The following is a 25,031-nucleotide window of genomic DNA, read 5'->3' as shown; positions in this document are numbered from 1 at the left end:
ACAAGGTCCTCAGTCCCTGCCCCCCCACCCCGCTCACAGCAGGCACAGGTGACACCTAGAACAGACCCTCTTCTCAGGTCTCAAGAACATTTTGGGGTTAAGGAGAAAAAGATGGGTAGGGTGGAGGTGGGTCCAGCTCAGCACTTGATGGCCAGCCCATCAAGGCTGTGATGACAAGAACCTGCAGTGCCAGCCAGCCAACCAGAGAAAACCAGGCCCTCCTGGGGGCCTGGAGGAGTCAACTCGTGATCATTAAGGACAATTAGCCATGCGGCCCAGCTGCAGCAGGACCCTGTGCTTTACGGTGACCCTGGGAACTTAGGATGAAAGCTTCTCTGCTGGGTTCCTTGCCTTTTTCTTTCTTTCTTTCTTATTTTTTTTTCTCTCTGCCTGCTCTTCTTTCTTAATCAGATCATCACCTGTCCTGGCTCTTCCCCACTTTCTGCTGAGCCCCTCCCGCCTTGTTACTCTACTTCTTTCCCCTTTCCTTTGATTTCTCAAGTTCCTCTCCTAAGAGATGGGTTTTAATACCTGTCTCTCCTCTGCACTAATACAAATGGGTTCCTGGCCTAACAGGGCATATTAAATTAATAAGCAGACACATTTATTTATTCTGAACTTACAGCATCCCATTCCCTGGGGAGTTTCCATGCTCCAAGTTGACATATATCCTCACTAAACACTGCACAACTTCAGGACATCACGCTACATCTTAAGCTCTGCTCAGACCTCTGGTCCCAAATCAGGCTCCTTCTACTGTTAGAGGCTTGGGTGAATCCTTCAAGCTGGTTTTTTATATCTTTTATGATTTTATAAAGTGTTAATTATAGGCAAAAATAGATGAACAGGAAGGAAGGGAGGGAGGGAGGAAGAAAGGAGGGAAGGAGGGAGAGAGGGAAGGCGAGAGATTACCCCATGTTGTTTTCACTGAGAAACGTCCACTATTAACATCTTGGTGCAATTCCTCACACACATTCATAAACAATATACATACGTGTGTGTACATTATATGTGCGACATACAATGGCAGTGTATTATGAATAAACTATCTTACGTTGAAAGGCGCCCTGGAGTAAGGCTCTGCCGGTGGAAGCCCATCCAAAGGACCCTGTTTGGCTTGGGAGGGGAGGGAATGGCATTCATTGAGCTCCTGCTGCATACCAGGCTCTGTGTTGGGCTGCTGCACACAGGGTACCTTGTTTACCCCTCACACCAACCCAGAAAGAACTTTAGAGGGGAGGAAACAAAATCTCAGGGAAACTGTCTCGCCTAAATCCACAGCCAGTTTGTGGTACGGTCAAGACATGGCCCAGGGGGCGAATTATAATCACTGACAGTCCTTCTGGGCTAAAGGACACACACGCAGAAGCCACAGGAATCTTAGGTGGAGATAGCAGGTGCTCTCCTTTGTCTTTGCCACTGTCCTCAGACATAGTGAAGTAAATTAGGAAGAAAGTAACAATACTCCGAACCTCATTTAATGGTTTTGCTTTAAAATAAATTAAGCAGACTGGCTGTAGGAACAGGAAAAGGGCATTTTCACGTGCCCACGGGCATCACCCATCCCTAAGCTGGAGGCTGCATCACTAGGTCTGGGCTCTGCAGCCACAAAATGCCCACGACGAGAAACACCAACCCAGGAGCAAAGGGAGGACCGGCCACGCAGCTGAGAATCACACTCCTTGTGCAATTTCCTTGAAGCCACCTGGACCCTAAAGATGGTAGATTGGCCGGGGAGATGTGCCAGTCGGTGTCAGTCCGTCAAATCTGTCTTATAGAAGCCAGACAGAACAGAGTGGCTGAGCGGGAGGTGCCCGTGTGCCCGCGTGCATCTGGGGACCAGCTCCAGAAACATCTGTTGCTGGTGTCCACAGTCGGCACGAGGGGCTGCCATGCGGGCCGGCCCTGGCACTGTCTGCTTTTCTACGTGGCCACTGTGCATTGCAAACACCCAGGCTCCCTGGGACCCCCAGACAGTGTGGTCTTTGCCGTCCCACTTGGCTCTGTTGTGCTGACTTAGGAAGGAGCGTTGCAGTCAGTTTAAGGTCTCAATGTGGGGCATGTGAAGTGTGCTCACACCTGTAACCGGTGGGGAGCTGCTGTGCCCGGGATTGGGGGAAGGCAGGCTCTGCACGGCCGGGGGGCCGGGGGTCTGTCTCCTAGACGGCGTGACGGAGGCCATGCCAGCCCATGAGGGCTCACCCGGGCACCTTGAGAAATGCCCAGTGTTTGCTCCCTTTAGGAAATGCCCTTCGGAAAACCGATGCTGATGGCGTAATGTTCGCTACGAGGTGGGGCAGAGGGAAATTCCATGCGGAAGACCGACGAGAAACATCCTTTTAATGTGCAGGTTGCTAAGCTCTCTCACACTGTGTAACCTAACCTGTCTGCAACCCCTGGATTCTTTATGGTCAGAGAAAGACACCTGGTTACTTGCCCACCTGCATGAGGGGTGGGAACACTGAGGACAAGCGAGACCCTCCCTGGCTCTCGTTCAGGGCTCAGCCCTGCAGTACAGCATGTTACAGACAACATGAACACATCCTGTTGGACACAAAGGATGCCCCTGCTCTTGCAGTCCACTGCTTCTCTTCCTGTTTCCAGGATAAAAACATAATCAAGGTGCCAGGTGTCTTGTCCCACATTACTGAGGATAGAAAGACGAAAAATACACACACCTGTCCCCAAGGGGTTTATCTTCTCCTAGGAGGCAGAAACGCATGGAAAGAAACATGTGCGTATTCCTTGAAAATCTCAGAGGACAGAAGGCAGGCATTTATCGGGGGCTCTCGGGACTGAAAGAGTGGTTTCGGAAAGAGACGCCTTCTAAGCTAATTCCTCAGCGATGAGAAAGAGAGGTCAAAGGGACAAAGGTAGAAAGGTTATCACAGGTAAAAGTAAGAATGTGCTCAAAGACTGGGGCGTCAGACAGGTAGTGAGGAAGAGGGGATTCCGGGAATTCTTCCTAGAGGGGGAAGGACCTGGAGGGTCGGGCTCGGGCTGGGGGAAGGGGGGGATGAGGTTACAGAAGCTTCTGTGCTACAGCCAGGAGCTTGGACAAGAAATGCACAAGGGGCATAATAAAAATGTGTATTCTACATAAATCTACTTGAGGTTTGTGAAGAGGATTTAAGGTTGAGGCTGACCAAGACAGGCTGGGAGGCAGGAGGCAGGATGGTAAATCATCACAGTAGAGAAGAGCCAGTCAGGAATCAACTGTATCACTGGTGACAGAGACAGAGACAGAGAAGGAGAGAGAGAGAGAGAGAGACACAGAGAGAGACGAGACAGAGGGAGGGAGGATGGAATGAAGTAATTAGGATATCGCATTGGAAAACCTTGACGAGAAAGAAGGTGGTCCTGGGTTTCTAGTCTGTGTTATATGGCACAGATTACCTTCATAGACAGACAGACACACACACACACACACACACACACACACCACAGAGTTAATCAGTCTATCCAATCTCCTTTATTTAGCTTGGTGACATTAAAGAAGGGATATTCATCCACGAGGATCTGCTGACCACCAGCTCTGGGGCTTGTCTTCACATGGTCCCCACCCGCTGGGAGAGACTGTGTGTGTGTGGCTACATCAGAGAAGCTGAAGGTCACTGGGACCCAGGACCAGGCCAGGAGCTCACGGAGGATGAGGCAGCGTGACATCAAAGGTGGATTACCAGTGAGGGAGGGCCAGCCACTGCTCAGCCTCTTTCAACACCCCGAGGCTTCTTGGTCTAAGTGAGCAGCCTCCCCATGGCCGATTGCAACTGGCAAGATCAATATTCAAATAAAAGGTGGGGAGGGCAAGAGAGGAGGAAAACAGCAACTCAAGTCCACAGAGGTAGGGAAGATTGATCAACGGCCTCAGGAACAATCCATACTAATTATGGTGATAAAAAGCTGTCAGCCAATACTCTGGGTATTAAATATAGTGGATTGGAGACAACAGGTCCGCTTTCATGTCCCCCACCACTTTCTTTATTGAAACACTCAGATACAAATGAGCATTCAGTGCTACGACTGCATTATTGTTTCAATGGCTTTGAACCACAAATGCTTTGATAACCGGATTGAAAAGGCTGTCAAGTTTCCCTCTGTAGTTTCTATGCAGAATCTTCCTTCAGCATCTGATGGAATTTCATTTTGTGAAATCTGACAGTGATACTCTTCATTAAGCTACAGCTGATAGCCTACCTTACACACGGAAACACGGCTCAGCGTCTGTGCATGTATGCGAGGGGGCAGCAGCTGGTGGTGAGCATTCCGAGAAGAGAAAAGGCAGGGGCTCCCCCAGCGAGAAGAGAACAGAGCTATCCCAAGGCGGCAAGGTCGGTGACAGCTTGCTGGACAAAGTGGTGCTTCTGTGAACGCAGCCACTCAGGGGAAGTGTGTGCCCACCTGCCGGGCCTGGAGGAAACGAGGCCAAGAGGGGAGAAGCAGTCAACTCTGAGAAAACAGGACCGAGTGCACATTTTATCCACGATGCCCATCAGTGTTCTAGGAAGGTACTACAGTAAGTCCCCTACATACGAACCTTCAAGTTGACAACTTTCAAAGATGCAAACGTGCGTTCCATCACCGTGAGGCGTGAGTGACACTGCAGCTCACCCTCCGTCTCCTATTGCTGACAATCCTTCAGCTCTACCATCTCCCACCTCCTCTCCCTCCTCCAGTCAGTACCTCTTCTTGCCTGTTCACTCGATGCCAGCCCCAGTAAGCCAGCTGTTGGACTGCACTACCGTACTTGTCAAGGTACTGCACTGCAAGATTAAAGATGTTCTCTTTATTTTGTGTTTGTTGTTCTATGTATTGTTTGTGTGAAAAGTATTATAAACCTATTACAGTACAGTGCTATGTAGCCGATTGTGTTAGTTGGGTACCTAGGCTAACTCTGTTGGACTTACGAACAAATGGGACTTACGAAGGCGCTCTTGGAATGGAACTCGTTCGTATGCAGGGGACTTGCTGTAAGTTGTTTTGGTCCATAGATTGCTTCAAAGAGTCATAGAGAGGAATCAGATGGCTGCAGTGATCAACAAAGAGGCGTTCATTGGAAAACCCCTTTCAGAACATTAAAAGTATGCAAACCTAGGCACGGAAAGCAAGACATGTCTGTCATGGTGTCCCAAGTATTTTCTTTTTTAAAACTTGTCATCGTAGTCTCCACAGGCTGCCTGTTTTATTCACGATGTCAGTCCGACGGCTGAGAAGGAGCAGGTCCAGTGGAGGTGAGTCCAAACTGAACCAGGGCGCAGCGTGGGTGAAGGGGTTGTGAAAGGGACAGGACGGGGCAGCCATGGGGCGGGACAGGCCGGTGTGGGACCGCAGCCCTTGTGCCAAGGCCCAGTGGTTGTCACCAATACTTTGCACATGAGAAAGCACGTGTCTGCCCCAAGGGCACGTCACGGATGTGCTCAGCCCGTGTTATACTGAAGGGAGCAGGCTGCCCGGGGACGGGGTCCAGCGATGCAGGCACAGAGCTACTGGGAAGAGTTTCAGAGCAAGGTCTGATGCTCACAGTCTACCCAGGACAAGTGACTTCGCCTCGTTGGCTCTCAGCCCTTAACGTTAGCGTTTAGGGACCGAACTAGATCGCTAGTATTCCGTCTTCGTGTCGTGAATCAGTAGAGGGCCGTGAATCAACCGGATGATTTTTAACCAGCAAGTTTTAAATGAATTCAATAGGACAGAACAGAAATTATCAGAGTATATTGAACATGGTAAGAATAAGTTATATGATATAAAATTTTAAAAGGCGCTGCATTAAAAGAGCTCTCAGATTGCTTCCAAGTGAAACAAAATATTACTCTGAATCTCAGCCGGCCGCCACCAATCAGCCTGTAGCTAGCGACCAGCTCAGGAGAGAGCACCTACGCCCCGTTCCCTGGTCAGCAGAGCTCTTGACCCTTTATCTTTCATTTACAATTTGATTTAATGATGTTGCTCCAATTTCAGTTTCGATAGCACTGAGTTAATTAAGACATGATCTCTGAAAGGCAGTCTGTTCCAAGGTGATAAGCAGCCACTTCTGCAGGCGGTAAACAGCTGGGGTTCCTGACCAGCTTCGGGGGATCTGCTGCATTTATAAAAGAAGACAAAACTATCATTCCCAACTAAACATAATCGAGTTCACACAAATACTGAGCACATCCCTCGGACGTTGCTCTGGCTGTGATCACAACAGTCCAGGTTGTAAGAGAGCAGGGCTGCCCTGTATGAGCTGCACAGTTGTTCACCGTGCAAAGGAGCCAGGCCAAGGGCCCCTGGGGGCTAGAACCCAGCTACGTTGCCTGGGTTGGGGCTGCATCTCCTGATCTACTTCGCACAAAGATGCCGTAGGTTTACCAGGCCTTGCACGTGTGGGGCTACGTTTACCCCCAAGAGCAGGTTTTCTACTTCTCAGAAGGTGCCCTCTGGGCTGGCAGACAGCCTTGGCTGCGATGGAAATGGTAGACTGAAAATCCAAAGCAAAGCATCGGCGTTAGAGTCAGAAAGGGCCACCTTCCGGGAGCAGCTGGGGGCGTGTGGTCTGGAGCCTCGGTCCCTGTCGTTCCAGCATCTGGGTGACAACTGCAGCCCACAAGGACATGTTCTAACCATCCAGTTCATAATGCACAGAGGTGGCCCCCTTTAAGGAAAAACACAGACACTGGAAATTTCCGAACTGACAACTCACTAGAGATGGCTGTGATGCCCAAGAATCTTTACACAAAAGAGTCTCTGTAGGACTCTTTACATTTTACCGTATTTAAGACATTATTAGATTTATCATAAATGTCACAGTTTTGGAGGGAAGAAGCTAACCGCACAAAAGACCTCGTGTTCTTTCATGCACAATGATACATTGTTTTCCCTTTGATTTGTAAGAAGCCTGCGGTATGGCTTTCGCTTTGGGTAAATTACCCCTCTAACCACTGATGGTTTCACAGTGACTAAACTGAAATCAGTCAACACCTTATAATTAAAGAACATCCAAACCGTTTTAACTTTCTGAATCAGGGCACATTTCCTTCTGGTAGGCTCAGTGGATGTTAAGGATAACAAATATTATAACAAAATATTTGCCACAATCTCTATTTGCATTAATTGGGCAAAGGCAGAACTGGTAGAGGGAACATGTTAGGTCCTCACCAAGTCTGTGCAGCTGGGTAAGAACTGACTCAACCACCGAATGGGTGTAATAAACCAGCTCCTTTTCCTGCAATGACCAGTCTGCTGTCTGCCCAGTAGGAGGAACTCGACCAACGTCAGCTCTGTCTCCCTCTTGCCCTTTTATGGGGGACGGTCCTCTGCAAGTCACCCAAGTGCAATACAACACTGTACTCTAAAGGCCACTGTGTTACCCATGGCCTCATTCTTCTCCCTGAGGTTTAGGAATCCCGTACTCCCTTCTCAGAGAATCTTTCCAGATGGGCCTGATCTGGGCGGCCCTGTAAGTGTGACTGGCTCACCACAATGCCTGAACTGCATGTCAGTCAATAGGAATTACAACTGAAGTATGAGAGAGAGTCAGAGTTACCATTTAGTCCTAGAAGAGACGAAGTCACCTCCCGAAGGGCCTAACTCAGGAGGGATCACATGGCATCACTGATGACTTAGAAGCTCAAGCTGTTCTTACCCAGGGACACCGTGGTCACTGGTACACAGGACAGGCGTTTCAGAGCAGCCTGGCCGGCAGGGACCAAGTGGCCACGGGGTAACCAACTCAGGACGTTCTGACTCTAGGGCCGCTCAGGTCACTCTGCAAGGATCACGTTTCCAAACTGCATGTCCCTAGTAGGTGGGGTCCTACATTGCCGTTGTCCCAGTGGCAGTGATGCAGCCAACATACACGCCACACTCGCGTGCTCCCTCTGGAGGGCCAGGCCTTTCTGAATCTGCCCAAGGAAGAGGTCCATAAGCCCCAAGCAGCCCCTCTGCAACCCAAGTACTAAGGAATGCTGTTTATGGGTGTGGGAGCCTTGCAAGTCTACCTGGAGATAAAATCCAGACTAAGGGCTGGAATTTCACACAACCTGAAACAAATTTACTTGGCGGGTTGGGGGGATGGCAACCCTTAGTCACAATCATGTTAAGGGAAGCTACCATTTGTCTAGTGCCTGCTCTGTGCCAGACCCTTGGTCACACTCACACGCCCAGAGTCACAGGCCTCGTAAGAGGCAGGGCCCTATCTACAGGACTAGAGAGTCTATTATTCCCTCCCCTTTATGCTGTTTGCTCCCCGATTCTGACGGTTAGTAGTGATACGGAAATCCAGCTATTAAAGAACTAAATCAGCGATTGACATTGGATAAACCAGCACATGCCAGCCCAGCTGGAAGCACCAGAGAATATCGTCTGAAATCTTAAGTCTGCACCCCACAGCCTCCCATCCCCCTCCCGATGCCCTCCTCCTTGCAAACCCACCATGATGGAACTCCCTGACACCCTCTCATTCTCATGGTTAGCTGGGCTTTCCAAAAACTGCGTGATGATTTATGGCCGGGGGAACGTCCATTCCCCTCTGGGCAGCCCCAGAACAAGGCAGGCAGGGAGATGCAAAGTGAGGAGACAGAAATCGGTGTTTCTGCTGGCAGAGCAGGGCCCGGCTGTTCTCTGACGGGTCAGTAATTAATTGCTCCAGAGTGCTGGATAGGAGGCTTCAGAATTGTGCCTTGTAAATAGACCCTGGAGGGCGGGGGGAGTCACATCGCATGTAAGGTCATTAAGAGAATATTAGAAGTAATACTCCACTGACTCCCTCATTAACTACTAAGTGAGTCGTTCAGTCTTGGGGTTCTATTTCTATTCCCCTTCCTAAATGCAACTTTAACGATTTAAAATCCCTTCAACTCAATTACAGCCCTGTATTCTGATTAGGAACTCTGGCCTATTGTGAGTGAGAACCATTATCCAGCTACCCATAGCAAAATTAGCACTTAGAGAGGGTGCACTAGGAAATAAATCTTTCCTTGACATTTCAAGACCGAGTCCTGGCCAATTACAACACACTCTGTTACTCTGGTGATGTGTAACTGAGTTGCACCTGGCCATCAAGGGCCACTGGTAAAAAAGAAAAGAAAAAAAATCATTCAGAGGAAAAAAAAATAACCTTAAAGATACGGGTGCAAAGAACTGGCCATGGTGTCGAAAGAGGAGGAGAAGTGGGCCGGGAGACAGGCCCTGTCACACAGGCTTGACTGCACTCAGTCCAAGAGGCGCTGTGGGGAATTAAAGGGGCTGATGGGGCAATGCGGCTCCGGTTAGGAAATGACTCCTACTTCCCCACACGGTAGAGTGAGATGCTCTCCTACTTGGGGGAGGAAGAAGGGCTGCAACTAGCAAACTCAAAAATGCCTGTGGCGGACACAGAGGGAGAGTCCTTCAGCTCAGGCAAGGTCCGCCGACTGAGAAAAATGCACAATCTAAAAGTCGAGAGTTATGTTTTATTCAGTGCACTTTCTGAGGACCTCAAGCCCGGCACAAAGCATCTCAGATGATGCTGAGAAAACTGTTCCGAAGAGGTGAGGGGAAGGGGGGCAGGATATATAGGGGTTTTTGCAACAAAAGACCAGGAAGTCAGACCATCAAAAGATGACTGTTAATAAAAGAAAATCAGACATCTCAAGTTAAGGAATTTAGAGTTTTTCTTTATATGGGAAGATGCAAGAGTCTGGGCTCACTGAAAACATTCCTTTGATGTGCACCTCAGCTATCTGGGGCCAGCGTCCTGTGATTTCTCATCCTGAGTTCCCTCAGGGCTCACCGTCTGGGCAGCTGTAATGTGATGGCCTGATGGCTTCAACATCCTTTGTTTACTGATACGGCGGCAATATTTTTGTTCTCAAGTCCAAGGTGGGTGTTCCTGGTCATTGGGGCCAGGGTCAGGGAGCCTCTTCTCTGAGCAGTCTAGGGGTTCAGGATGCTCAGTTCCTTGTGTTTTTAGCATCTTTCTTCCAAGACTGCCCTGCGAGTAGATAAACAGCAGGTGGGGAGTCTGAAAGTGGCACAGGTAACCTCGTGAGTGAGGAGTAGACACCAGGCCACAACCAGTGCAGAGACTGCTGGAAAAGAAGCCCTGAGCTCTTCAGACGCAGGGCACAGGGCTGAGGAGGGAGGCCAGCTGCAGTGGACGGGTAGCTCTCTGACATGGAGGCCCCCTCTGGTTCTTGTCTTTGTCTTCTGCACTCAAACGCCCAGAAGAATGAATCACTCTCCATGCAGGGGTTTCAGGTCTGTTTCTATGCCTTTCATGGTTGAGATCCCACCTAGATCCCTAGGGTCTCCTGATCATTAAGACCACAAACAATACTGAAGGGGTCGCCCCACTAGACCCACCAGATCCACAGGAAAGACAGTGGGTGGAGGTGCTGCTTTGGAAAGGTTTTTGTGACCCCCTTTCGGTGGCTCAAGGTGTTAGTGATCTGCCCGACCATCTAACAAGGGGCCCTGGGCTGGCTTCTCTTCCAACCCCAAATCAGGTAAAGAATTAGAAAGGCAGAGAGAGCAGCCGATGGATGAAGGGCCCCAGGGCTGGGGCTGCCAGGCAGTTGCCATTCCCGTGTCCCACTGAAACCAAACAGGAGGCACCCAGACAGACCCCCCTGGTGGAAAGGAGAGGGGACGGGATGCCGAGTCATGACTCCGTCTCTGAGTTATGTCTTCTTCTCCGACACTTCTCTGGCTCTCGTTCTGAATGTCTCCGTCTCTGCCCCCCCCCACCCCCGCTATTAATTAGAAGGAGCTGTCATTACAATGCTCCCTAACTGCTGAAAGGTGAGAGCAGTCTGCTGGTTCAGCCCGCTGTAAATAAACACCACAATCTCCCCCGACCCAGCAGCGTGCTGGGGAACAAAGTGAGGGCAGGGCACACAGACAGACACACACACACACACACACACACACACACACTCTTAGTCTTCTCAAGCATAGGGGGCTGTCTCGTCACTCTAACCTCCCTGACTTTTTTGTTCTCTCACTCTAGTTGTTTCCATGGGAACCACAAAAATAATAATAATCATCACAATAAAAGAGGAGGAAAAGCCTGCTGTGCTTCTGCTGAAAGGGACCTCTATTTACCAACACCTGGAGTCCAGTGTGTCCTCCAGGGATGCTAAATGCTAGCCAAATAATTCAGCCCTTCCTCACCCCCCACTGTATGGCCCTCCAAGTCGCTTTCCAGGCCCTCCCAAAGAGAAGGGCTAAGATCGTGAAGGGTTGAGACTCTCACCGGGAGAAAGGGCGTAGAGACACCAGAGCAGCAGGGGTGAGAAGGCCTGGCCCCGCGGAGACTGGCTAGGGCCCCTGGGGGAAACCAGGAGGTAAGGCTCCCTGGGGCCACGGAGAGCCCGGGGTGCTCAGAAGAGCGCGGAATGTGGAACCAGAGACGGGGCTTTCCAGCTTACTCTTCCCTCTTTCTGCCCAGCCAGCCAGCAACCAATAAATATTACTTAGTGACCCCCATCGTCCATGAGCAGGGCTGGTCACTGGCACGGTATAGCTGTGGGATGCTCCCTGTCACAGCCCTCATGGAGCACATGGTCCCACGGTGACACGCACAGCAGTAAACACGCAACGCACAGCGCGGCCAGCACCCACCATGGTGGCTGGTACGACAGAGCCATTCGACACAGGTGTGTTGACTGACAGAAGCTTCTGTGATGGGCGAAGTTCAGGGTATAATGCAACTCCTAAAAAGAGAGAAGAGCGTGTGCGCGCGTGCGTTAAGGGTCTCTGGAGTAGCTGATGACTAAGGTGCAGCATGAAGGCAAGCAGGAAGCAGCCGGGTCAAGTGTGTTTGGAGGAGGGAAGGAGGGAGCCCGACCCCATACCTGCTGCACGGCTGGGCAGACAGATGGAGGCATACATCCGTAAGCCAGATCTCTGTTCCAAGCCGTGCGTTCTTTCTGGTGCACCGTGCTCTCTGTAAGGGCAACACATGGACTCAGCGAGCAGTGTGACTATGACGGACCTTCTGACTGGTGTCCAGGCAGAAAGATCAGCATCACAAAGGCTAGAGGCAGGAGAGGGCCTGGGAGGAAGCTGCCAGAATAGAATGTGGGTTGTGGGGAGTGTGTTGGGGGGATGAGGTGGTAAAGATACGAGGGTGGAGGTGAGGGGTAAGAGGACATCAGATGGTGAAAGGACGAGGGCCCCTGAAGCCCCATTACGGGGGTGGGACTTCATCCTGAATACAAGGAGAAAACCAACGAAAAGTTCTAAACAGTGAGAAGACAGAATCGGTATTCCATTCCAAAGGCCCTCTCTGGCTGCAGCATGGAGAATGAATCAGATCAGATCCAGCCTAAGGTGGGAAGATCAGTTAGGGGTGGTGGTCCCAATGAGAGGTCAAGGCTGCTTGAACAAGCCAAGCGGTGGTGGGAAAGGAGAGCGTCAGGGTTGAGGGACACTTGGGAAAAAGAGACAGAGGAGCTGGGACGATACCAAGGTTTCTGACTCGGTCCTCGGGGTGAGAGATCGCTGTACGAGAAGCAAGTTTGGGAGAAAGCTTATGGAATGAGTTTCAACCTGCTGGGTGTGAGGTGTCTGTGGTCTCTACCTAGAGAAGGACAGGGATGGAGGGTCCAGGGAGAGACCAGGCTGGAGCTACCGACTAGCGAGTCATCAGCATGCAGATGGCACCGGTGCCCAGGCTCAACAGTGAGCCCCAGGGGGACACCAACACTTCCACGACTGTCACGGAAAGTTGAGCCGCCCAGATCCCAGCTTCAGTGACGTGGTGGCAGCCAAGACCAGGCACAGTGAGGACCAAGTGTGAGCTGGAGGACAGACGTCAGAGCAAACAAAGCCAGGGAAGAGACAAAACACAAGCTGGACGCGGAATCAAGAAAAGGGTTTTATCGATATTTTAAAATATGAAATAGATTTGATCACCTTCAACTGCTGAAGAGTAACAATAGAAAGTAAGATATTAAAGGCATCAGAAAGAGAGGATAGAAGATAAAACAAGGTAGCCAAGAAGACGGGGGTAAATGAGGCCCCAGCATCACTGGAAGACAGAGCTTTGGCTGGGAGGGGAACAGCTTTTTCTTTTACGAGGACAAAAGAGGGAAAGGAAGGAGGACTCACAGCTCCAGTGACAAGAGGTTAAGAAAGTTCTTATGTGATGACATATGTGTATTTTTTTCTCCATTCATTAATGTATTCAGTCATCCATTTTCAATAAACATTTATTAGGCACCTACTAGAAAGTGTACTTGCTGAGGATACAACTCACCTCTTTTGACCTCTTGAAACAGAGGTAATGGTAAATTTAAACAAGTAATAAAAACAAGTGGTGTTATAATCAGGAGGATCAGGAAACTAGGAAAAGACAGGTATCAGGAAGAACCTCTGAGAAAAATGATGTTTAAGCAAAAAGAAATTTGCCAAAGGAAGAAAGGCCAAGTTAGAGGCAAGGTAATCCTCTGGGAATAAGAGAGAAAAGTAGGATTAGGAGGGTTAAGTATTATGGAGAAGACTGGAAATGGCCATTGTACAGATGGGGGAGGTGACAAAACAGGGAAGTTCAGAATTGCCAGGGTTTTTTGTTGTTGCTTGTTTGCTTGTGGGTCTAGGTAAGATCAGAGATCGTGTCTTTACGGAGACACTACTGAAAATAACTTTATGATTTTCTCCAGCAGCACCCAGGGTAAACTCTGATGATGTAATTCTTTTTCTGGAATTGAGTTTGGCCAGGAGAGTCTGAGCCAGGGACAGTGGGATAAGGACGCTGAGAATATTGGCGACTGTAGATGAGGCCACGGACCGTCCCATCTCTGCTGGATGCAGAAGGGAGTGAAGAAAGGATGAGACTGAGTCAGGGAAGTAGAGCTGTCGGAGCACCCTCAGTTTCAGTGCCGTCGAGGAGGAGAAGGAACTAGATGAGCGGGGTTGGGGAAGGGCGGGAGGCGTGGTCAGGACACAGGGCATCTGACCCCGTGGTAGAGCCGGAGAATCGTGCATGACAATGAAGCTCAGCAGAGAAGTGTGCATGGAAAGCTAACACGGAAGGGACGTGAAGCTCACTTGAGACGAGAAGGTAAGAATACTGAATGGGCAGTGTCGGCTGAGTCACCACCAAACAGGGCCCGATGCAGGCCTGAGCAGAGGGAAGACTGCAACCCTTGGGGGAACCTTTCTCTCTGCCTCAGCTTCTTTTTTTTTTCTTTCACACATTTTATTTATTTTTTATTTAATTTTTTATTTCGTATTGGAGTAGGGTTGATTTACAACGTTGTGTTAGTTTCAGGTGTACAGCAAGGTGATTCAGTTATACAAGATTCATGCACTCCTATGTTCATTGCAGCACTATTCACGATTGCCAAGACATGGAAACAACCTAAATGTCCACTGACAGATGAATGGATAGAGAAGATGTGGTACATATACACAATGGAATATTACTCAGCCATAAAAAAGAATGAATAATGTCATTTGCAGCAACATGGATGGACCTAGAGATTATCATACTGAGTGAAGTAAGACAGAGACAAATATCACGATAGCGCTTATAAGCGGAATCTAAAATAATGATACAAATGAACTTATTTACAAAACAGAAACAGACTCACAGTCTTCAAAAAGGAATTGATATACACATGTGCCCTGGCTTCTTATAACCACGATACTCTTTATTTCCCAGAAAAGTTGCGAAGGACAAAGGAGCCCTCACATGAGAAAGTTATTTGCAAGTGGTTGACCGCTGTGCAGATTCGATGATTTTATTACATATAGAAGATTGTTTAAATGCTGTTCTTATCCTGGAGTCAGAATGCCTGGTTCACAGCCTCATTCCATTATTTATTCATTCTCTGCCCTCAATCTCTCAGTACCTTGTTCTGTCTGTGAATGGGGATGATAATGTTACCTACCCTCAGAGGTCGTCATGAGGATTAGATGAAACGATGCACATATACACATGGCTCTTGGGAGAGTGTTCGGCACACGGCAAGGGCTCTAGAAATTATAAACAATATAGGTGACTTTCACCTTCTGTGGGCCAGCCATTGGGATATTTCACCCGCTATTTTGATGGTTTTTCCAGATGTTCTTTCAGACAAGTGTTAGTAGATGTAAATAGCTACTCTGGCTTTGAAAAGAGATACTGTCCCTCCTATTGGGAAAAAGGGATAGTGTCCATCTTGTTGGGCAGTGAAAGAAGGTCTTACTAGAAAGATGCTAGTGTCCCATCACCATTGGCAACAATGGTCCTGCAGCTTTTAGTTATTGGAAAATTAAGGGAGGACTGAATACCGCTGGCTTTTATCTTCTGTGATGTGTTGAGGTGCTTGTATGTCTGTGTGCCTGGTTTTCCCAATGATGCATCCTCATTCCCAGATCTCACCATTCCTCGTACCACTCTTAACCCTACACAGCTCGAAAGCCCAGATGCTGCCCTGCCTTCTGGCCCATAGGGTATTCTTTCTCTAGAGCCTGTACCAAGTTCCTGAGCACCCACGTGCATAACCTCTTACAACCTTGTACTCCTTCTTGCGCTGAACTTGTGTCCCTTCCCAACATTAAACAGCCACCAGGACTGGGAAGGGATGGGGTCCTCGCCTTCCAGTCGCATGTCGTTTTCTAGGTCCGGCAATGGGGTTGCATGGATGTTAGTATGACAGATGCTGCTGCTGAATAAATTCTCTTCATTGCCACTTGTCTTAAGCTCCCCAACTATTAGATCTCTATGCAACCTCTCAGAAATAGCAGCTACAACAAGCACATTTCACAGTTTTCTGGGATTACAATCCAAACCAAGGCCTGTTAGCAAGAGAAGACATTTCCATGGAGATGCATCTGAAAAGCTCTCAGGTTAAGTTAAGAACCTGCAGGGGCTTCCCAGCTCACAGGCAGAATAGGTCAGTGAAGCTTAAAGGGCTTCCCAGCGCCCATGAGAATACAGAGAGGAAATGCAGCTAAAAGGTAAGCAGACAGATGGCTGGCCTCCTCAGCAGGACTACTGGTTAGCTCCTGGCCCTAGCCAATGTTGTACCACGCCCAGCGGTGGGCACCGCCCTCCCCAGAAGTAGCCTGTTGGCCCGAACGATGAGAGTGGCCTTTGTCAAGCAAAGCCGCCTCGCCTTGGAGGCTGGAGATTTCCTGCTCATGTTCAAACCCAATGATGATATTTTGGCATGGCATTTTAGTACCAAGACAAGGTAGATGAGCCCAGTCTGTTCTCTGAAAAGCAGTCCATTTGAGTGGGCCATGTGGGCACAGCTGGCGGACGCCTGCTGCAGAGCTGCACATTTAGTCACCTGACAAAATTAAAGATGCCCTACACAGGCTGGAAGCTCACTCTCAGTTGCCTACCCAACGGGAGGGCCAAGGGCAACTGATCTTTCAGCATTCTTTCATGTAAAACTCACCGAGCTTCAGAATGACTCCAGAATGAGGCTCTGAAGGCTTGGGATCTGAGGCCTATGAATTCAGTTAATATATGAAGAGGAATTCATGAAACTCTTCCTGTTTGATCACAACCCCTCTTAACATCCAAGTACTCAGCACAATGTACATTTTCCCCATTCAACCCCTATTCATTTTGACGAATTCAACAGGGCCTATAAGAAAGCACCAGATTTTGAAACAAAAGACCAGCTGCAGAAGTACAGGAGATGGAGCATTGCCTTAAACAATCCATGAAAAAAAAAAAAAAACACCTTATATTATTGGCATTAACTCTAAATCAACCAAAAGGTGTTCTGTGAATTCTGCAGCCTAAAGGATGCTCAGACTGTATTAACTGGAGCATCAAATACAAACCCAAAGCAAGCAGGCTTCCTTTGTGCTTCACCCTGGCCAGACCTCAGGCCAGAGTGTTCTAGTGCATCAGGACAGGGCAACCAGGGGTAGACAGAGGTCAGGAAACAGGTCCCTTCCAAAGACTGCAGATCAAATACGGCTTATGCACCCTGGAAAAGAGAAGTTCGGGGGCACAATTGCTAAGTAAGTGTGAGAAGGCCTGCCATGTGGAAGAGGAATTAGCTGACATCTACTTTAGAACGAACGGGTAGATTTTGTAAGATAGGAGATTTTGACACAGAAAAAGAAATGAAAACAAAAAAAGGACAACTTTCTAACAACAGTAGCTGGCAATGGAAACAGCGGCTGCCCCGTGAGACAGTGGAGCACGACAGCATCCGCAACAGCGTCAACACGCCAGTGACGACAGGACCAAGAGCGACGGAAGCACCATTTGGGGAGCATTCAAGAATTTTCCTAACATACTAGAGTTTATCATGGTGACACTGGCATCCAACGCCAGGTCAGCTGATCCTATATCCTAAGGTCACATCCACTACATTTGATGACCTCCATGCCTCCCTCACAGTGTCTGAGGAGGATTAAAGGAGAAGATGCCCATCCAGCACTAGAGGGGCAGCTGGCAATCGAGTCGGTGTTCCTGAGTATCAACTCTTTTTGTTACTGGTATCGTGATTTTTCATTTCTGTGTGTCACAGATGCCACTGGGTGGGATGGACCAGGTAGCTTCCTAGGCCTAATTCTAAGGCCCCCTGGTTCTCTAACACACGTGCACGCCCTCTGCAGCGCCTCTCTGCTCTGGGCTCTCACCAAGCCCTTCTCCCCGTGCTGAGTGCACCCAGGATGCTGGTGGTCCTACTATCATGCAAGGGCCGAGTGTGTGTCTCTGCAGAGTCAGCTCGGATACCCTTGAGGTTCTGCACTTAATCCTAAAGTTGGACTTCTCTTTATTCAAATCCCATTCAGAATTGGCACAATTCCATTTGCTGATTCAAAAAGGGGAAAGAGGTTTTGAAAAGGCTTATAACAAAGGCTCATAAGCCTTACAGATCAAACAGCTCTTAAGGAACAACATTTTGATGAGTTAAGTGTAAAAGAACCAGAAACATATGGATTAAATTCCCCTTGAAATTTGAATGCATTTAAAAATTAAAGGGGAAAGCACTTGGGCAGAATGCACTGGGGCCCTTTGCTGAATCTGAAACATTTAGAAAAACAGCTCGAAAATCTTGCCCAGATGAGGCAGCTCCCCATTTCTATCTGGCTTACTTTAAGTGCTGGGTTTTTTTTCCACCTCTCTTAGGAGACTACTTCAGATCCCCAGTTTCCCTCCTTTCCTTCTCCCTTGACGGCTAATTGCTAATTAGCGAGATATTTGTGCGCTGGAAGAATCACTTCATTTCTGAAATGGCCAGAGCCTGCCCGCTGCTGGGATCATGCGGCGGCACTCGCCCAAGGACCCCAGTGCTGAATGCATGGCAGCAGAGCACCCAGAGCCGCTCAGGGGGAGGCTGTGCTCTGCTCCCTACACGTGCCATTGATTTGCTCAGGGCTAAAGACCTGCACCCGTGGGTGCCAGCCCCCAGTCGCTTGAGCCAGCCTCACTACACCATGCAGTGCTCATTTGAGATTCTTGGGAAATGAAGGCTACGTAGGCAGGGCTGCACGCAGAGATTAAACTCGATTACCAGGGAGACAAAATACTGTTAGACCTGATGCGTCTATCTGGCCTGCCCGGGTGGTCCAGTGCAGCGGGCTGCAAAGTACCCGCATCATTCAGCACAGCTGGGTATCCACTCACACGGGGAAGAAAAGTTCTTCCGTTTGTATTTACTTTTTAGTGCATCCTTCTTGCATTTCTTTTTTTTTTTGTAAACGTTTGATAATTTGCTCGATATGTATTAGTATAATGGTACAGAGATTTGACTTGTTAATAAATAGGCATAGGGAGTTCCCTGGTGGTCCAGTGGGTAAGATTCCGCTCTCCCAGGGCAGGGGGCCCGGGTTCGTTCCCTGGTTGGGGAACTAAGATCTTCCATGCATGCTGCAACTAAGAGTTTGCATGCTGCAATTAAAGATTCCCGCATGCAGCAACTAAGACCCGGGGCAGCCTAAACAAACAAATAAATAAATAAATTTATAAAGAAAGAAAGAAATATGCATATATTATGGATGACACGCAAATATATGTTATGTATGCACCCACGTATATAATGGGGGAATACGTATTTTAAAAAAATATTTGTTTTATTTTGTATGGTTTGTTTTTCTCTTGGAGGATGTAAGCAATCAAAAAAATTTAAAGATCACTGTCTGGTAAATCAAGTGTCGGCCTTGGGTCAGACTGACCTGGGCTTGAATTCTGCTTCTGCCACTCACCAGCCCGATGACCTTGAGGAAGATGCTTTGATTCTCTGAGTCTCCATTTCCTCCTTCGGAAAATGAACATTTTACTGTCTTCAAAGTTTGTGGCAGTTTACTGTGGGGCTTAGGATAAAGTTGAATCCAATCCTGACAGAGTCCCTGGCTCATAAAGGCTCAGCAAAGGTTAGCTACTATTGTGTTTTCTTCTCGCTGTTTCCATTTTGTAGTTATGCATTTTCTAAAACTCTGAACTTTCCTTGAAATCATACTTCGGTAAGCGGAGAGTACATATTTCAGACGGTCATTCTGAATCAGAGAGGACTGAGCCAGAAAAAGCTTAGTTATCTGTTTGTCACTCATCACATTTGTCAATGGATGTTTATGGAGCTTCTGACAGGCAAGAACAATTCCTAAGTTTGCTCACCCTCTTTTTCTGAGGGTCTAGACCAACTCTCCCTGTGCTTTTTCAAGTGTTAACGAGTCCATAGGGTTGGTTGCTAACAATGACAGATATTCCAGTAAGGGTAATGTGTGGATACGAAACACTGGCTTCTCACGTCAGCTGAACAGGAAGATAGCAGCTGCAACTTGCCCATGGACCTAGAGAAGTTCTCTCTTAAGTGGATACAAAAGGCAAAGAACTGCAGTCCACCCTGTCTCTTCGGTGCTGCATTTTGTTACGTTTGTCATGAAGAGTTTCTTCACTTACAAGCAAATGTGAGGGATGATGAGGATACGGGTGATAAAACGACATCAAAAACAATATTGACAATAAGGTGTAGTGAACATGTAATGGGGCTTTACTGCTGCACAAAAGACCCTTCATAAATCTTATTCATTCTTCAATGTGACCCAATAGGTATCACTATTAATTTACAAATAAGGAAAGTGAGGCTGAAGGGAATCATGCAAAATTCATTAGAAAATGATGGTCTGTGTCTCAAACACATGGGTTCATAATCAAACCCCCCCCCAAACGTAAGTTATTCTTCATCAGATCACCTCTTTTCTACATAGAACTGAAATCATTTTGTTAACTTATTTGCTTATTTGCTTTTTTGTTTCCCTATTCTCCATGAGAACGTTGACTCCGGAAGAGCAGGAAGGTTGACCAGCTCGCCACCATGGACTTGAGCCATGCCTTCCACATGGTTGGCCCTCAACAAGTCACAGTGGTGAATATGGTTTCTTTCTCCAGCCTTGGACCACAATGGGGTTAGCAGATACAGCATGTGGTCCAAATCCCACGCACCCACGATTTAAGCACACGAAGTCGAACTGGAATCCAGCCATGCCCACGTGACTGCACCTCCTTCAACGGCTGAGCTGAGGAGACGCATCAGAGACAGGACAGTCTACAAAGCCCAACATATTTACTATTTGGTCCTTTGCAGAAAAAGTGTGTTGACCTTTGGTTCACAAGAACCAAGTAGAGATTATGGATGAAGAAAAGGCATATTTAGCAAGCAGGACCATGGATGAAAGCAGGTGACAGCTGCAGGACAACTGTTTCAACACACACTCATTAGGTCAGATTAATGCAACTACTTAGCATGGAATGTATGGGGTGATCGATACTATTGTGTCCCTACTTTAAAAAAATAAATGATGAGAGTATGTCATTGATTACATACGCACCAATGCTATCAACATTTACCTTAGCACAGATAAATGCCAGCAAGATAAAGGTTACCTATTGCATTAGAAGAATTAGATTTTCACCCAATTCTCAATCATTCTGAGACAGATTAATAAGACCTTTGCTGGACTTTCTCCTCTCTCCCGATTTCTGCCTTTTGGCTGTTCGGCTTTTCCTTCAAACTTCCACTGGGAGGGTGGGCTAGGGAAAGAGTCATCCATCCTTTAATCGAAGCACTTGTAAACCCTTCTGAAAAACGCTATGTGCTAAAAAAAAAATCTTCAGAGATAATGAATAAACACTTTATTTTTAGATTTCTGTGTGGATTGCAATTATCTAGACTCTCCAGGCTAATAATAGCTCAGAAAATCCAGAGCTGTTTAAAGATGACAGGGGCTTTGTCTGAAACCCAAACCATCAGGAACTCTCTTCTTACTTAGACGTACACATGTATAAAACAACCAGTGAAAAATAAAAATCCTTCATTATCTTAAGAAATGTGATATCGACCTGGGAATCCCATTGGAAAAAGATTTTAGAGCAAATACGTGTGGGACATTTTGCTGTTGGGCCACCAAAAAGAATGTTTTACCTCTGTTGTACTGTTATACAAAATATGTTTTCACATTTTAATGTTTCTGAATTAGCAACGTATCTTATAATCGGTATGTGTAAGAACATGGTACCCATCCTCCTACTTCTCCCAGCCCTAGAAAGCTGATATTAAATCAGCAAGCACCTTACAGTTGATAGCACCTTCAAATCAACAAAATATATTTTCCTGGGACACCAAAAGAGATTGGGTGGGGGGGATCTTCCCTGGTGGTGCAGTGGTTGGGACTCCGCCTGCCAATTCAGGGGACGCGGGTTCGAGGCCTGGTCTGGGAAGATCCCATGTGTCGCGGAGCAACCAGGCCCGTGTGCCGCAACTACTGAGCCTGCGCTCTGGAGCCCGCGAGTCACGACTGCTGAGCCTGCGTGCCACAACTACTGAAGCCCGTGTGCCTGGAGCCCATGCTCTGCAGCGAGAGAGGCCACCGCGGTGAGAGGCCCGCGCACCGCGGCGAAGAGTGGCCCCCGCTCACCGCAACTGGGGAAAGCTCGTGCGCAGCAATGAAGACCCAACGCGGCCAAAAATAAAATAAATAAATAAATTTATTTAAAAAAACAGTTTAAAAAAAAAAAAAGAGAGTTGGGGGGGTGGAAATCCTTTTTTCATGAAATATCTCCTCTGAAATTAATCCTTGCTGAGGATAGAAGAGGTCCAAGATGTCAAACCTCATATTTCTTCAGGAGCCCTAACTCCCGAGGCAGGTCTCTCCAGCCACCTGTCTGATGAGTGCCCACAGGACACTGACAGCACCAGGAGGAAGACACAGCCAAGCCCCAAATCAAAACCATCTCTCAACCCATGATGGCTTCCATTCCCACATGCTCCTTTGCTTCAAGAAGCCTACCGGGTTCGTTCCAAAACAAAAAGCCACTGAGACTGGGCACTGTTTTCCAAACAACCCATTATCTGGTGGCCTGCTGCACAATTAGTTGAGGGACAATCCGGGCTGAGAGAGAAATCTTTCTGTGACATTTCCAGACTCATCCTCCAGCCAATAAGAACTGTGACGGTGGCCGGATAGCACACATTCAAATCACATCAATCCCCCCAAAGCCCCCAGAGAAACCCCTTCTGGACCTGCTGCGTCCTCCGCAGTCTGTGACTTAATGGGCAAGCAGGTGTGTGTGTCGGCTGATGGCCCCTCAAACTCCAAAGAGCTCTGTGGCCAGAGATGAGAGCAGGCCGAAGAAACACAGACTGGCATCCCGAGACTGCTGACTCGAGAACGTAGAAGCTCTTTATGGGAGCCGTGGTTCCTGAGCCCCAGCACTTACTTCAGTCACACAGGAGCCTGAATTACCAGACAGATGAATGGATGGTGCTTTATTTATTTCCAGACTGAATTGACCTCAGTGGTTAGCTTGGTGAATTTCACCATGGGGTTCTGGCCTGTGGTTTTTAATGACGGCTCCAGGTCAGGGCACTCTTGAGTCTCTTCCCATGCTTAAAGAGTGGACCTATATTCCTCAAATACTTCTCTGGAGAGCAGGTGAAGCCATTTCTCCTTTTTACAGTGTTCACAACCCGCCATTTCCAAAAGGTCACTTTCATCGGAGGGGCCAGGTACTCTGGAAAACTTGCTCCAACTAATGTGATGCATTTTGGGGGCCATTCATATCGGAAAGTCATTGCATAAGCATCGTAAGTCTCATAACATTCCTACGGATAAGTAAGCACCTCTGCTCCCATTCTTCCGGTTAGATAAACTGAGACCCCGGGAAGACAATTCACATGTCCAAGGTCTTCAAATCAAATTAAAATCTGTTTTTTTCCTTAGATAGATTCCCTTCAAAAACAGAAAAATTCCCATTTTGACTCCCTATTTTTAACACAGAGGCCACGTTCTTTGGCAACCCTTAGCCTAGAGAACTGACACTCTGTTTCCTTATGCCAATGACAGCAAGTCTGAGTGGTCCCCAGGACAACCAGAGCTGGGGCGTCTCTAAGCTGAGAGGCTCAGCGGCCATAGGCAGAGAGCCGCAGAGCCAGTCTCTTAAACCAGCCTCTTTTCTCAGAAATGACCACCATCCTCGGATCTATTCCACTCTGGCCATAGAGTAACTTTCAGAAAGTGTTTGTCAGAAACTCGTTCTTCTCTCAGAAGAGTTCCCAAGAGAAAACCTCTACTCCTCTCAGCAGTAAAATAAAAACACCGCCTCCCCACCATCCGCAGTCAGTGCCCTGATGAGGAATCGCTAGAGTTAAAAAAAAAAACAAAAAAAAAAACCAAGAACGAGGGACCCACAGAGACAGCCGTGCATCTCTCCTGGGTCGGGGGGCTGGCAGGGAGGTCTGCATCACACAACATCCTCTCACAGAAATCGGCCTCCTGTCTTCCGTACAACTAAAAATAAGGATGAGAACAAGAAAGATTTATCTGAGTCTGAAAGGAAGTTCTGACATTACCACAATGGCATCTCTCCAGAAAGTCTGTTCTTTCCTCTCCATTCATATCTCCATTTAGTGATTCCCTGAAAACGTAGCTAAAGGGAACTATTCTTTCCCCATGGCTCACAACAATGGGATTGCCCAAGCTACACACTCTTCCCCCAAAGTTGGCTAATTACTCACCAACAGAAATGCCAAAGCAACAAAGCAGTTTCATGCATATGTGTTTGAGGACCCTTATTGTTCTAGGAGATATCTAATTATATGTTTCCTCTGGTATCTACCCCCTACCCTTCCCTACTTCCCTACGGGAGACTCAGTAACACAATCAAAGAAGATTCTAAAGTGGCTTGTCATATCCTGGGGTTTACAAGACACGGTATTCAAAAGGCAGTGATGTTAATATTGTTTTACAGTATGCTGACTGCTTGGGGCGGTTGCAGCCATCTGTGTGCATTAACCCCCTTCTATATCAGGGGAGGCGTGGTGGTTGACTCATTCGTGGTGCTATCCTGATCACTGCCACCTTGCTCTACCCAGCCATCGATCTGAGGCCAGCTCAGATCAATTATTAGTGGAAAACATCTCGTAGCAAGCTTTGGGCTAATAAGCATCTCATGATTCTGCCCTATCCAATCCACAAAAGAACCATTTTCAGCACTACCTCTGAGTTCTCCAGGACTTGGCTGTAGAAGATCCAGGTGGGTGTGGGTTTATGGACACAGAAGATTTTATAAGATCCACAGTCCAGACTCCTAACGGAGGCCTATTTGTATTGACGGATAACCTGGCTACCATATAAATGAGGTAGTATTTTAGTATTTATTACATATTACAAAAGTCATATTTTTGTGAATCTGATGAAAACTATGGACTCTGCAGAAAAATGCATATGCTCTCTCTCTCCTCTCTCTCTCTCTCTCTCTCTCTCTCTCTCACACACACACACACACACACACACACACACACACACACAAACTTACATATTTCTAGGAAATTCATGAATGTCCTGAAGTCCACCTGGCTCCATCAGCCCCAGGCAAGGAATTTCACTTTATTTGAAGTTTAACTTCTTCTAAATATTGAGTACGTTTTCCCCTACTTCCCATTATAACTATGTCTAATTGACTTTAACGACTACAGTTGTCTTGTACTTCCACCAAATGATTTCCTCACTGGTACGAGGACAAATGTCTACTACCATGGTATTTTATTTTAATCTGTGATTAATATTCACCATCAGCTGACTTTAAGTGGATGACCCTAGATAATCTGGATGGG

General features: G+C 47.7%; 1 protein-coding gene across 3 annotated transcripts in view; it reads right to left on the bottom strand.

The window, feature by feature from the left end:
- NTM (neurotrimin) overlaps window positions 1–25,031 on the bottom strand; it is a 397,081-nt gene that overhangs the window by 219,897 nt on the left and 152,153 nt on the right. The window lies entirely within an intron of this gene.

This window comes from Delphinapterus leucas, chromosome 7, assembly GCF_059928025.1.
Source record: "Delphinapterus leucas isolate spDelLeu-1000000601 "Yukka" chromosome 7, BTC_Dleu_Yukka2, whole genome shotgun sequence".
NCBI classification, from domain to species: domain Eukaryota; kingdom Metazoa; phylum Chordata; class Mammalia; order Artiodactyla; family Monodontidae; genus Delphinapterus; species Delphinapterus leucas.
The sequence above is the reverse complement of the archived record's forward strand: the minus strand, read 5'-3'. Positions and strand labels throughout refer to the sequence as shown.